A 13303-nucleotide genomic window follows, 5' to 3' on the forward strand; every position below is an offset into this window, starting at 1 on the left:
ATTTCAGTCTAAATATCAGTCTAAGTTTCAACTAAATATCAGTCTAAAAGCAACTGGACATGTTGCTGACAGAGAATCAGAATAAAAGAAGGAAATAAGAGGATATAATCTTAGTATCCAGAAACTTTGCCAATCTCAGAAGCTTGAGCTATGTGACATGTTCTGGTGCTATGGAACCGACATCAACCACTGACTAAATACCAGCAAATTTCAAATTAACATGCAGTCAACCTCTACGCAAATAAGCCACCACATTATTTGAGTGAAAACATGCCAATACAATGAGTATTAATTGTAGAGTTGTATGATATTTATGATAGATATATGATGATGTAATATTTTTATTGAGATATGACCTGTCTGGCACCAGCAACACCACAGTCAAAGTCAATGAAATCACTCCTAACCCATTGGCTGAATGGGTATCTGCATGAATAAGCAGTTGTACAGGTGTTCCTAATAAAGTGGTCAGTAAGTGTACAATATTACAAATGTGTCTCATGATTCATTTCACTCTTCTAGGGGCCTTTTTGTGATCGTGCTTCCCAGAACTTTGTCAAAGTACATACACATGCACAAATGACACTCATAGGAATATTATCAAATCAGTGCTTTAGTTTATTAGGTACAACAACCTAGTAAATAATAAACCAATAGGGGTTTCTACACAAGAGCATGTTTAATATCAGTTATAACTGGATGAACTTCAAGTTATGCAAATTTTGCAGTCCAGAGTCTCATTAATCAAATGCCTGTCTCCAATTATTTATTACTCAATACATTAGGAAAAGGTTTCCATATACTAAGGACACAGGAAGCCATACTGAAATGCCTGACAGAGAATTACATGCTATGCACTCCTAATTATGAATAATGTTGACATTATGCCCCTATTGCAGACTCATTGAGGAATTAATACGGTTCTCAGAGATTTCATGAGAGCACTTCATGCAGATGAGTTTGAGCTCAAATGAATACCAAATATGTTTAAAATTCAAATACAATTGCTTTATTTCTATTCTAAATAATAATCAGCTTGATTCATGTATTCCAAATATGGTACATCCAGTAAGAATGGGCATATATATATATATACACACACAAAAAAACCCAAATTCCAAAAAAGTTGGGAAGCTGTGAAAATGTAAATAAAAACAAAATGCATTGATTTGCAAATCTCATAAACCCATATGTTATTCACAATACAGGCGCATCTCAAAAAATTTTAATATGGTGGAAAAGTTTTTTTTTCCCGTAATTTAATTCAAAAAGTGGAACTTTCATATATTCTAGATTCATTACACAAAGTAAAATAGTCCAAACATCCTTCAGTCTATGGGAATGCTGAACGTTATAAACAAGAACACATAAATGAACGATAATGACTCTGCGCCATTACAGAAGGAGCCTTTCATAAAATTAAGCTTCAAGCAGACATTTTTTGAATGACACAATGCTGAACTGGACATTCTGGGATACACTTTTTGAAGCATGCTGGTTCTGGATATTTGGGAGTGGTCCAAGTGATCAGCTCCTCGAGAGAAATCTGTCCCAGTGTGCTTCCTGGCCAAAATGAGCTTCTAGAAGGCACATACTGTAGAGCTGCAGATAAAAGGCTTCAGCGCTGACAGATGAGCTTCTCTCCTTCTCGGTCTCACACAGACACGCACACATACAAGTTGTGAGCGTGACAGACACATAGCTGCCACAAGCCATTTGTTAGTTTGAGAATAAAGCACTGGAGCCGAAGCCTTGGAATGAATGCCATTCCATAACACACAGTGAAACAACATCTATCTACAGCCTTCTACTGCAAACCGTCAGCACAGAAATGCAACCACACTGACGCTTCTGAAACAGTATTACAACACAATTGCTCAGAATTGGAAATGGATGGAAAGTCTTTTGCTAAAACACCTATCAAAAAAGCATCTTCAATTGTCTACAAGTTTACAATCAATCAAGATTATTCATCAGCAGTAGGGCTGCAACTAACGGTTCCTTTCATAATCGATTAGTTGGCCGATTATTTTTTCGATTAATCGGATGGGGCGGGACAAACGTTCAGTACCATTTGTTTTTGTTTATTTAAAATAAAATCCACAAACTGAGTGTTAGTCTGAGCTTCAGACTAAAATTTGCACACCTGTTTGTCCAAAACAGAAAAGAACCCAATACACACACACAAGAATATATATTATTAATTTACGACTGTAGTTTAATTCGGTGCTTTTTGTGAATCCATTAAAAAATAATGTATAAGTACTTCTATACAATATAAATATAAACTAAATAAAAAAGAAATGTATATATATATATATATATATATATATATATATATATATATATATATATATATATATATATATATATATAAATATATTAGTATATATGCATTATTTTTATGGATGCACAAAAAGCACCAAATTAAACTACAGTCCTAAATGAATAATAAAAACTCACTTTCACTGCACCTTGTGGTTTCTGTTATTTACTGCCTTTAGATTTATTATTTTACTTGTGCTTACTTTGATCATAATGTTTTAATTAGACATTACAGATCTTACTCACACCACTATGCATCAGCGCGTCTACACTGCGCGTGATCAGCAACGCGGCCTCATTACTAACACATCACTTCCATTATAATAAACAACAGAATTTACACTGCAAGTGCGCAAATACAGCATATAATGACAACAAACTGAAATTAAACTAAACCTTTTAAGCAACGCGCGACCGCATCACTGCCATGCTCGTGCTGCACAAACTCCGCTTTATATAGTTTGATCTTCGCGATGTTTAATATAAAATGCTCCCTGCCTTAGAGGACTTGGAGGTTGCACACTTTCTTCCTCAGTCACGTGACGATTTCGCCTCCGTCTGTTGGAGACTGAGATCATGTTGGGAATAAAGTATAACGCTGACAGAAACAGTAAAGTGAAGAAAGTCAGTGTTGGTGACTCTGGGTATTAGGCTAAAGCTAGCAGTGTCGCATTACGTGCGTATGGAATTGGCTTATACTTCCGGTTAGTAAAAAAAACAAAACGCTAGTGTTCTATCTGAGACGATATTACCTTTCTAAAATCCACACACTAGAGGGTAGTGCAGAGTGCATAGTGTAAGTGTACAGTACTTCATTTGGAAACAACTTATTTACTCTCCGAAGCGTGTTTTCGGAACAGAAGTAATGTAATGAGTAAATCTCCCCCATGCCATGCACAGACCAACTAATCGATAATGAGATTCGTTGACAAACATTTTCATAATCAATTATTATCGATTTTATCGATTAGTTGTTGCAGCTCTAATCAGCAGTATGCCGTTTTCTTAGCTTTCTTAACTACCAGGAGCGTTTCGTCTGAGAATTCCTTCCCACAATCCCTTTTTGAAATACTGTGATTTTTTTTGGATTAAAGATAAAATCGTAATTAGGTATTTCTTAGAACATGCGGACTAAATGTAGCTGTGGTGTTTTTCAGACTGCAACTCTCATCAATCCTGTACATAATATGTTAATATAAGTCAGTGGTCAGGAGTGACATTATACAGTCATATACACTCACCATCCACTTTATTAGGAACACCTATACACCTGCTCGTTCAATTGTCCAATCAGCTAGTCATGTCGCACGGCTCAATGTTAATTCGGTTAATTTTTACATCAAACATCTGAATGAGGGAAAATGTGATATCAGTGACTTTGACCATGCTTGATGTCCTGGGACCAAAACTGGACAGATGTAGACTGGAAAAAGACCAGGCAAGTGTTTTTGCCAACTGCCCAGTTTGAGTGAGTCTGTGCCCACTCTAGCCTCAGATTCCTGGTCTTGGCTACAGGAGGGGAATTTGACATAGTCTTCTGCTACTGTTACCCATCTGCCTCATGTTTTGACATATGGTGCATTCTGGGATGCATTTCTGCTCACCACAGTTGTAAAGAGTGGTTATTTGAGTTAGCATAGCCTAAAGGTCAACACAACTCCTCTGACATCTCTCACCAACCCGGCATTTCAGTTCTTCCAGAATTGCTGATCATTATGTGTTTTTTTGTTTTTCACACCATCCTGTGTAAACTCTATAGACTGTTGTGAGTGAAAATCCCAGGCAATCAGCAGTTTCTGAAATACTAAGACCAGCCCACCTAACACAACAACAATGCCATGGTTAAAGTCTCTGAAATCACTCCCTCCCTCCACCCTCCTTCCCCAAGAACATTAACTGAAGCTTTAGACCTGTATCTGTATGAGTTTATGTATTGCATATTTGGCTTCCATATAACTGACTGACTAGACAATTACCAGAATAAGCAGGTGTACGTAATACAGGGGATGGAGAGTGTAAGTCAAAAGTCAAGAGTAACATTATCATATATACCATATATCTTAGATATAGGAAACCTAGATGTTGCTCTGAGCTTAGATTAATGGGCCTCCCAAGTCAGCCAGTTTATCAAACCACATTCACAATAAACGCACTCTGACACCTACGTTGGGCCACATTGCCATTAACAAAGGACCACTTCAAGTTCCCAGGCGTCATTTAACACCAGACATGGACTGCCAAAATCTCTCTGACAGGGCGAGTTATGAACAGTTTGATTCAATTAACAGCGTGTGTCACTGCAAATCTAAAGTGTCATTTATCAACCGACTCCAGAGAGGAAAAGACATGCAGCATTTCTTCTCTCACCTGTACCGTTTCATTTCAAGTACTTGTGCTCTACTAATTAGCTTTATCAAAGAGCAGCCAGCTGAATAAGGAAGCGGAGGGGATAATAGAGAAGTGAGTGATTTATTAGTGAACAAATTCTAATCGAAAAACAAAGAAGCAGTATTGTCTCAGAGTACTCAAACCTTCACTTTACTGTTACATTATCACTGTTTAATGCAGGGTGTGTAAGGAGGAGTTTTTTTTAAGTCTTTTTTTAAAACATGATTCTAGCCCATGCTAGTTTTTATTTCTGGCTTCTGGTTACATTTTTCAGACCCTGAAATTAGATCCACACACAGCTGTAACACAGCTGCTCATCTCTGCTGCTTTTCATAAAATCAACTCACTATCTTTAATTTAATGTAATACAGCTAATTTTAATAGGTGAGGTCAGCTGTGGGAAAGGGAAAAGTTTTCATATATCCAATCCAATCAATTTCACCTTTATAAAGGATTTATATATTTGGAAAAATAAAAAGAATGTTAATAAATTAGTCGCTAATTTTAAACTAATGTGATTAACTTGCAGCTTATTACAGATGCTTATGAATCAGCTTTTCAAAAGGAACACATTCTCAAGCCAAATTTATTTATTTTAACAGGAAAATATAAAGGAAATAAAGGAAAGGGTGGTCATAAATGTTTACACTTAATGATCTTATCTCTATCTTTATGATAAGCTAATCAGCTTATGGTCACAACAACAAATCACAGCAGCTTGAAATGTGTTTTTAACATAAGGGTTGAAAAAAGACCTGAGCTGATGCAGCACGAGGAGAAGGCAGGAACACAGAAAAAGCCATAGGTGTGATCAGGTGAAGGGGAAGAAGCAAAGCGAAGCAAAGCGAAGCAAAGGCAAAGCAAAGCAAAGCAAAGCAGGCACCAGAACAAAGTCTGCCGCTTTCAATTGGATTCCACTGTGAGGGACAAAGAGCAGGCAGATGGCGGTGGATGTCTCCCACTTCACCCATGGGCTTTTGCTGCCACTCGGAAAATTAGAGACGCTTAGAGGTCTATAAAAAGACTGCCTTGCTGCTAAGAAACCGTGTCGGCTTTGGCCATCGGTTCTGTTTCATTCCAGGCTGAAATGGTGATGCGATCGACCTCAAATAACGCTGACCAGAGGTCAGATTAAACGATAACCCTAGACACAGAATCCTCTCAGCCAGAATCAATAAACTAGATAAAGGTTTCGAGCACCAGGCAAGATGGCCACTACAAAAACACAAGATGACTGAAGAACCTTGAGCATGTTAGCCATGAAGGATTTCAAACACTAATTAGTTCTACTTAGTCAACCAGCAGTGATGATGGGAAACCCACTTAGAAATGAAATAGGAAGAAAAGGTCAAGCAGAAGCAATAGAATGGCTCACATTGGATTAAATAATATAGGGGTAGATGTGCAGATTTTTACACTTTACACTTTATTTTTAAGTCTTTTATTAAAAAAAAAAAAAAAAAAGAAAAGAAAAGAAAAAGAAAATACACCCTCCTTCAATGTTATGTTTTTTTTTTAATCACTGGACCACACAAATGTTATTTAGGATACTTTAAATAAAAAGATAGAATTAAAAGGAGGGTGTACTTTCTTTTTCCCATCACTGTAGTTGTATAATAGTGTCTAATAATAGCTGAGCCATAGTGCCTAGTGCATAGGATTGTTACAGCTTGAAATTTTATTTATTGACATCGGATTCGACATGTTCTTCCACACAATTCCTTTAACAGAATAGTCTATATACCGCAATGGCTCGGATTGATTTTCCCTCTTTTATCAGCTTCAAAATGGCTTGCGTTTCTCGCATACACAGCTCCCTGGTCTTCATATTGGTTTATCTTTTTACACAACAAATGCAGTCTACACAGGCAAAACCCAAGGTTCAAACCAAGAACAGACATTCAGAGCTACCAATTGTTCAAAAAAATCAATCTAAGAGGGCACACTTGTCAGTCACATGTTGCAATATTTTTGATCACTTGAAAAATGGGTGCGTTCAAATAAAAGGCGACATGTTCAAACCCAAAATACACATATATACACACACACACACGCACGCACAACACATATACAATAGGTACACCCCATGGAAATTGTTGGCTTTTTTGACACATTTGGACAAGCAAACATTTGATCATCTTTGAAACTATGCCTATCAATGTAGTTGAAGAAATGAACAAAACCATAAGGAAAATTAGCTTTTTCGTCATATATTCAATGGAAATATCAATAGATGCAATATTCTTCTGTGTAAAAAGTAAGTACACCCTTGGTCTCAGAAGTTAGTATTGCCCCCTTTAGCAAAAATAACTTCTTGTAGGTGTTTTGCATAATTGTCCACCAGTCTCTGACATTGGCTTGCTGGAATTTTTGACCACTCCTCCATGCAATATTCTTTCAGTTGCAAAATGTTTGAGGGTTTGCTTGCATGTACTACCTCTTTCAAACCCCCCTACTACATTTCAATGGTATTCAAATCCGGGCTTTGACTAGGCCATTCCATTTGCTAGTGTGCTTAGAATCATTATCCTGTTGAAAAGCAGCGAACAAACCCCAAACCATTACATTTCCACCACCAGGCTTCAGGTGCTTCTCCTGAAAAGCTATCTTTGGTCAGCGCCCAATATGTCTGCTGTTACTGTAGCCAAACAACTCTATCTTTGATTCGTCTGTCCAGAGCACGTTATTCCAAAAGGCCTGGTCTTTGCCTATATACTCATTGGCAAACTGTAGTCTTGCTTTTATGTTCTTTTTAGACAGCAAAGGCTTTTTCCTGGCGTGCCTCCTATGCAGGTCAAATTTCTCTTTCTGACTATAGAAGCGTGCACTTTGACACCAGCAATTGCAAGACTTACTAGCAGACCCTGTGATGAAATGTTTGGGTTCTTGGAGACTTCTTTTTGCATCAGACGGTCTGTTCTTGGGCTGAATTTGCTGGGACGGCCAGTCCTGGATAAATTGGCAGTCGTTTGAAATCTGCCCCATTTGTAGATTATTTTCCTTACAGTAGAATGATGTATTTCAAATAATTTGGAGATCTTTAAATCTCTTGCCAGACTCATCAACTTTTTTTCTGAAGGCCTTACAGAACTCTTCAGATCTTGGCATGATGACACCACACACCTCAATAGCAAAGGGAACAGCAGACACTAGATAGACATGGATGCCTCCATGTTTATTTTTTGTTAGCAACAAGCTATTCAGCAAACCAGTGATGAGCCAGTGATGAGTGATGGGATATTTTCATTCTCAATTTTCATTTCAAGGAAAAAAAATTGCCAAGTTGGAGGTTTGAAATTATGAGTTACAACCTTTAGTGAAATACAGCATTACATCATCATCATGTCTTGCAAAACTATGAAGATGAAATAATAACCAACAAAAAGCAGAGCCCAAAAAAGGGAAATCCATTTTAATTTGTATTTTGAGAAAGTCAGTGGTGAGGTAATGGTCCAATCATACACCATGAACCCGTGAAACCCTGGCCCTGTAAAAAAAAAAAAAACCCTAATGCACACTTGAATTTGTACATTCTTGCTTTAATGTAGGCAATGAATAAACACTAGGTATACATTATTTCATATTGCTTATACAAGGCTTGATAGTTGTCAGTAGACATTTTGCGGTCACTACACAGTGAACTGGACAGCCATCATCATTCCCCCTCACATTACAATTTCTGTCCAGCTTTACACACATAACAGCATGCAGATTGTGTTTTCAAGGTTCAGAAAAAATAATTCACTGGTAATATTAATCAAAACATCAATACCCACACACAAACACATTTACTTCATTAATTTACCAAGATCACAAATTAATGGCACTATAAATAAACGTACACTGAATCAGCTGGGAAAATACACAACTGATGGCCATGTTAAGGGCTGCATTAGCCCCTCATCATCTCACTAGACGTGTAGTGTGTAGTGAAGCGGAGGAGTCCGTGGGTAGCACTTAGTGCACATGGCCTGTGTGCTGTAGTACTCGCTGTGCTGTGGACTTCTGCACAGAATAAGGGGAGGGTCCCTAATTACAGACAAGTACACAGGCAGCATTAGCCAGCAGTAAAGAGGCACAAGTAGGTGACTTATTTAGAGTGACTGAAGAAAACATGCACAGTTTGTAGCAATGAAGTTCTTGGGCTACTCTTCTGACTATTCTTCTGACTCCTTGGTCAGAAATCTTGCAAGAAGCTCCTCTGGACTTGCGGATAATGGCTCCAATGGTGCTTACTGGAAGATTCAGAAGTTTTGAAATACGTCTGTATCCGATTCCATCAATATGTTTCACAACAATAAGGTTGTGAAGGTTTTGGGAGAGCGCTCTGCTTTTAACCATCATGAGATGTTTCTTGTGTGACACCGTGGTAACGAAAAGTCTTTTTTATAGACATTCAATTTACTAATCCAGCTGATATTCATTTACAGATAGGGGGTATCTGTCTAACTACTTACAGATTTCAGCTGGTTCCTTGCCTTACTTTGCCTTGGAGAACTGCTTTTTCTTAGCGTGTTCAATACTTTTTTTCCTGTGTCATTCCACTTTATTATACATAACTTTATTTATGGACTTTAATGTTGTGAATTCTTTATATTTGCGGATTTATTGAGTTAATACTGATGTCTGGTGGAAAATTTAATTTGAATAAACTCATTGGAAATTTTTTATTTATTATTATTTACTGAAAAAATGTTGACCCATTCAATACTTATTTCCCCCACTGTATGTATGTATGTATTTCAGAGCTGTTTTGGCAGTACAAGGGGGAACTACACAATATTAGGGTCATTTGGACAAAAAGTAAGCTGAGATTACATTTGATAAAGGCAGAAAGTAAAGCAAAGATTATTTAAAAGGATATACATAACATGTAATGCATGGTTTATGCCTGAGGTGTCCAGTTTTCTCTGTGTGGCTCCTGCTTGGCTAAAACCAAAACCTGCATCCATACCAGCACTTAACGTATAAGATAAGACACTTCTAATCTATGCTGTTAGTTTAAACGCAACGTCGGGCTGATTTGGTGTAAGCTGACTTTTTAACACCAATGAAGGATTCAAGCTGTAATTCTGCCACAGTATGGGGTTCATCACACAATGCTTGAATGTTCACTCGACTGTCTATTCTCTCCTTTCACTCTCTCTCTCTTTTCCTGTGCCTTTGTCCTCCTCAACCACCTGCATCTCTCTCTCCCTCTCTGCCAGCAAGCATGTAAATGAAATGCTACTTTGAGCGCTGCCTCATAAATGCTGGGTTACTGAAAAATAGTGTTCATAAATAAACAGAGCAGCGCACGTTGTGCATGGTGATACAGTCCCAAAACACCCATAACCTCCACCACACCATTGCTTAACCTGAAGTAGTCAACATCAAAATAATTCACCTGCATCTTTAACCATTACATGGACATGACATTAAGCAAACTTGCTGCTAACAGTCTGTGTTTAAGAACACCGCTGTTAACAGACTTGAGGAAGCACCATCCGGTTTGGTCCGTCTGATTCAATGTTGCATCTGGATAAAGATAACACCGACGTCCTTTATGCCTATTGATCCGAGCCAGACTCACCTTGGTAAGGTCTCCACAGAGAGACTGGACACAGCAGAGTGCACAAGCAGGCAGCTTTTTTTTTAAATCTCAGATACACAGTGCAAGGTGTACACATTACCTCAGATTATTCTGTAATTAAGTACAATTTAAAGAGTAAAACTTATTCACATTTATGCCAGCATACTTGCTAAATGACCATGCTTCACAAAAGTTACAAAAAATATGGCATAAAGCAAAAGTACATATTACAAAATAAAATGATACACAACGGTGTTATAAAGCAATAAGCATTTTATACAAGCCACTGGAGGATGTGTTTTACAGTGATTTTATCATGGGTCAGGGTGTTATTATTAGGCATGACATGAAGAGGGGTGGCTTATCGCTTTTAGAAAACACAGACAAAACCAGTATGAGTGTTCAATAAATAATTACATTTATTATTAATAATATTTGCAATAACCAATTCCTCCACTATTCCGAAGTAGCAGTGCAAGACCTGTGAGATGCACATTTTATTTGCAAAGCAACATAACAGACAAATATCAGGGTATTCCACAAACAGACCTGGCACATTAATGTAGAATTCAGTTACTGTGGTACAGTCACAGGTGTCCATATATCAAGGATCTTACAACAGCTTTGAATGTGCTCAGCCAATCAGATTTTAGAACCAAAACTAGCCTTTTTTTAAATTCTGATTGTATTTAGGTGTTGTTTTGAAGCAGGATGTTTAATAGCCAGGCTGTAATCTCACTTGTGTAACCTCACTGCTGTTGATTGCTACAATTCACACTTCTGGTAAAGGCATTTCTCCACCGACTGAGAACAATCAACATCTAACATTAAATCTCCCAACTGGTCTACTTCACACCAAAATGCTGTTCTGTACCCAATATAACCTTGTGTGTTTTGGCCAACGTGAACTACCGTAGAAGCTCTTACGCGCACATTTTCTGCTTGCTGAATGCAATTCATTATGGATATACATGTTTTTGCTACCGGGCAAAGAAATAAAAAATAAAATCAAGAAGAAGAAGAGCCAAATCGTGTAAATTGTTAAGACTGGCCACTATAACGTCAGTGTCGGGTGATTACACACCTTAATTTCTGCACTCAATTGCATACTGTTTTAATTATATAAGTAATCACGACTTTATTTCAGTGGGTTTGTTATAAGCAGCCAGTTCTATTTTATCATGTGAAATTTATTTTAGTAAGGTTTTTTTATAACTAATTTTAATAAATTCAAATTAAATCAATAAATTAAGAAATTTTACCTTTTGAATTTAAAAGTACTTATGCACGCATCCAGAGCACGTGATCTTCTGCAAAGGCCAGATGTACAAAACAGACATTCCCACCTCTGTAATAAACACCGAGATGTTTGTCCTGTCCGAATCGGTACAGGGAATCACAGACGTCAGGTGATAAGAACTGTAACTCAAACTACGTTCAGAAAACTAGTCCCGTTCAAATAGTGCTTATTCTAAATACTGCTAGAGTAATTACTCGAACCATATGTTTAACACAAATTTCACTTGTACTCATTAGCTACTAGGGATGTGCGCTACGACTAATTTGACTGACGTTTAAACGGAAGTTTTATAACCGACTAGTCTAAGTAAGAAACAAAGTAAGAAACCCCCAGAAGACAATCCAAAAACATTGTGTGGGTGTGTAATATTTTTATAGATATATAAATAGGTTCCATTTGAAATACTTAATCTATGAATCAACCAGTCAAATCCGAAAATTAATGTCCAACAATCTGCTGTTGCTGCTACACACTCTGTCTTCTCCATGGTCTCTTTCATATTCTCGAGCATGTTCTGTGCCAGCTCCAACCTTAACGTTATCATTTTCCGCCCTGGTATTGTGTATTCAAGTTCGACGAAGTCTATCAATTTTCGAAGGCCTTCTCCCTCAACAAAACTGAGTGGTAGCATGTCTCTTGCTGTCAACTCGGAGATAAGCCCAGTTATTTTTTCAGAGCGGACGGGATCACAGTGGCGGCGAGTTGAAGTGAATGACGCGATGGGCATTTGCTTGCTTCGGCTAGTCACTCCAATGCTAACACCTATGTGCCTGTGCTGAATATGGTTATGCATGGTTCCAGTGGAATTACGATATGACAGTTTGACATGACATAGCTTACATAAAACTTTTCCGGTTTCTTAGAAGTCAAAATACTCCCACAAGCTTGCTCGTCTTTCGAGTGGTCATTTCTGAGCCTGCTGCAACTGACACGCAATGGCAGAGGCGTGTCCAGAGTGGCACTGGACACCCGACATCCGATTGGCCACCCCGGGTGCCACCCCAACATTTTATTCGCTGCTGGCTGACTGACACATTGTTTGACCTCTTGTCAAAAATAGAGGGTTTTTAAAAAAAAATTATGTTCACAGGCAGCGCATGCAGTTTTCAAATCACGGATGAGCCGAGGATGAGAGAATATGGTTGCAGGATACCTTAGAATAAGTAAACATCATATTTGAAGTAAGTTTTTTTTTAAAAGGTTTAGCATCAGGTTTGTTTGCTAAATAAAGTTATGAGACGCTGTGTGAGTTAATAAGGCTCCAATAGGCTACCTGTAATGTTAGGACAGCACATGTAAATGAGGCGATACAAGCGTGGCTCCGTTTAGTTCCTTTTATTAAGCCTTTAACATCTGTGCTCCCACAGCTTCATCTCTGTATCTCCGCTGGTTCATCACTAACAATATACACGGTACTCTCTGCATTACCAAATATAACCATACTTATCCCTGTGCTACCATTACACTACCAGTTCATCAGATTAGAGAGATCGGTTTGCAATTTAGCATAACAATCCTTACGCTTACATCTGTGCTAGTAATACATGCATGTACCGTGCAGTGTGTAAGTTACAGTATACAGATGTTGAGTTAATGTGGGGAAGTAGGCTACAGCTGTCAGTGTTCAGAGTGGTCTAGCAGAGTGAACTCGATTAGCTAGCTCAGTTACTTCAGTTCAGAGCAATGATCAAACTGCTAACTTAGACTGGTAGGTGATT

At 37.9% G+C, this 13303-nt stretch overlaps 1 protein-coding gene across 3 annotated transcripts in view; it reads right to left on the reverse strand.

The window, feature by feature from the left end:
- rabgap1l (RAB GTPase activating protein 1-like) overlaps window positions 1-13303 on the reverse strand; it is a 121484-nt gene that overhangs the window by 39874 nt on the left and 68307 nt on the right. The window lies entirely within an intron of this gene.

This window comes from Ictalurus furcatus, chromosome 10 (genome assembly GCF_023375685.1).
Source record: "Ictalurus furcatus strain D&B chromosome 10, Billie_1.0, whole genome shotgun sequence".
NCBI classification, from domain to species: Eukaryota; Metazoa; Chordata; class Actinopteri; order Siluriformes; family Ictaluridae; genus Ictalurus; species Ictalurus furcatus.